The sequence below is a fragment of the Aplysia californica genome, unplaced genomic scaffold, assembly GCF_000002075.1.
Source record: "Aplysia californica isolate F4 #8 unplaced genomic scaffold, AplCal3.0 scaffold00758, whole genome shotgun sequence".
Taxonomy (NCBI): Eukaryota; Metazoa; Mollusca; class Gastropoda; order Aplysiida; family Aplysiidae; genus Aplysia; species Aplysia californica.
Genome location: NW_004798028.1, coordinates 5,001 through 7,580, shown reverse-complemented (window position 1 = coordinate 7,580; position 2,580 = coordinate 5,001). Strand labels below are relative to the sequence as shown.

Genomic DNA, 2,580 nt, shown 5'->3' with positions numbered 1-2,580 from the left:
GAAAGCAGACGACAGAATATGTGAGGCAGCGCGGTGGAATCAGGCTCTCATCAATTTTTGGACATGTACAGTTGTTGGTATCATCTTAATGCTTGTTCATTTGTCTTTATTTGGGTGAAAAAATATCCATGTATTTTGAATACAAGAAGAGATATTTGTGAAAGAAGGAGGTGGGGGTCACTTGTTTTTCAGAGGTAAAATTAGTGAGAAAATGGCCGCCAAAGATTAGTTATTTCCTCAGTTTAAGAGTCTGTGGTAACTGAAAATGTACATTTTTTGTGCCTTTAATCAACGTTTTTAAAAAAAATCCACACAGAAATGAGTTCTTTAATGGGCATGAAAGGTGTTGAGCCAAAAAACAAAAATGTGATAAAAATTCACAAACCTGCGGAAAAATGCTAGTTTCTTCACTTTGATTATTTTGACGAGAGAGTGATTCCACCACGCTGCTTCACATATTATAGAGAGCAGGAATGGAGGTGAAAGGAGACACATTTAGTTAGGAGAAGAAAATGTTTCGGTCGCTACCTGGATTCGAACCCGGGACCTTTGAATGGGAGGCAAACACCTTAACCTCTAGGCCACTAGAGCCCCGAATGGTATTCGTGCTCCTCTTCAGCAACAGTCACCCATTCTTCCCACGTTACTTTCGATCATATTGGGTATGGGTATTTAATCGATGGTCACAGCTCATATTTTAACTGTAAGGCTTTTAAAAAGTTGTAAAAGCAATTGTGAGGGGATCTTGGGGTTGAATTTAGAAGCTAACTGGATCTGTGATTTTGTGGGGGCAAAAATAGAAACAAAAGATGAAAATGACTAATTTCTCAATTACCAACGGTTTCACCAGAGACATGAAAACTTCCGTAATCTAAGGACAACAACATGGAAAAATCCCAATATCAAACAATCATGGGCACAAGGAATACGTTATTTGTTTTTAAAAAAATTCAAATGTTAATTTGTTCTTTCAAGTCCAAGATATAGATCTACATTATGTGCCTGGCAAAGTGTGCAAATAAATTATGATACAAGCACGGTTTTACATTGATGATGAAAGGAAGGTATCAAGCGCCCCGGATGTTGATACTTTATGGATGAAGAGGCATGTTCCATCAAGCCCCTCCAGTTACAGTTAAGCATATTACGGTTACTATTTGAAAGAAACTGATGTGATAAATAAAGTTGCGTAAAATGAAAGAGAGGACAGAAACAGGGGTGGGGGTGGGAAAGAGAGCGACAGAGAGAGAAAGAGAGAGAGAGAGAGAGAGACAGAGTGAGTGTGTGTGTGTGTGTGTGTGTGTGTGTGTGTGTGTGTGTGTGTGTGTGAGAGAGAGAGAGAGAGAGAGAGAGAGAGAGAGAGAGAGAGAGAGAGAGAGATTTCCTGGGCTTCTTTTTATGCCTCTTCTCAAGAATGGAAACTGAATTTGAATCACGTCAATGGTTGCAACATCACCACTAGACAGGACGCTTACTTTTCGAAAGCAACCTGTTCAAAACGATTCTCTAATTAACAAAGAAATAACATTATAATGTGTACTATTAGACGCATAGTTGGAGAATGACTCGGACAAACTGCAGTCACATTAATTGTTATGCCTCTATTTTCATCCCCAGTTTGCTATGATATAACGAAATTATCATCTCAAGGTAAAAAAAAAAGTGGGCGGCGAAAAGTACCACTTCTGAATTATCCCTGTATTGTTTCTGTCTACCAGTCTTGAGTTCACTGTCACAGAATCGACGTGCTTTTTTGCACTCAATAAACAGTATCCAATCGCACCTTCGAAGAAGAGCTCACGCTGAAATCAGCAAAGCAAACAAAAAGAACATACATTAAACCACACCGACAGTTCTACTAAACAATACTTGTTATTTCTTCCACAGATTACAAGTGTCAAAGCGAAAACTCTGATCAAAAGTGACGTGTTCCCTTGTTGGTGTCTCTTTCTATATCGTGTCGTGGAGAGCCAGTGGGAGTATAAAATATTCATCTGATACAACGTGAGCGGAAGACACATCGCCACTGAGTTGTAGCAGTGTCTGCTCAGCGATAGCTCCTCTGGTCAATTTATGGAGTGCTCGAGAAACATTTAAACAGCAGATCTAATAGGTTTTTTGTTTGTGTTTTAGCAAGAGTTTTACGGTACTTGCAACACAATTAGGTCACACGAGTGGGTGTCTTTGCTACTAGACTGTCAGACTTGTAGTAACTCGTTTCAGTGGAAAAAAGCGTAACACGGTGTTTCTCTTTCATTTGTTCCTGACAGACAAGTTGTAATCTTTGCAAAAGAGAGAGCATAACCAACCATCAACACGATATCTATGAAAAAACCCTCACCAGAAACAATAGCCACTAAGACCACTAAGAAAATATAACATGGCAAACAATGCTGTTGGTGTTAAGCAATTATATTTCCGAGAAGCAATCAGATGAAAGCAAGTTCTTCGAATGTGTCAGCGCTGATGGGAATTAGTGAAAACATCGAAAACAGCCATAGTACATGTATTATTATCGATTCCGCTCAATTCTAACTCCATTAAAGGCACGCTCACCTGACCTCATGCAGCTGCGAGGGT

At 39.4% G+C, this 2,580-nt stretch overlaps 1 protein-coding gene across 2 annotated transcripts in view; it reads left to right on the top strand.

The window, feature by feature from the left end:
- Window positions 1-1,060: 1,060 nt before the first annotated feature.
- Window positions 1,061-2,580, top strand: part of LOC101846536 — a gene marked incomplete at its 3' end in the record, with an annotated part of 6,127 nt that continues 4,607 nt past the window's right edge. The window contains 2 exon segments of one of the 2 annotated variants that reach the window (XM_013088539.2): window positions 1,061-1,134; window positions 1,618-2,580. The exon segment at window positions 1,618-2,580 is cut by the window's right edge and continues 304 nt beyond it. 2 annotated transcript variants of the gene reach the window in all.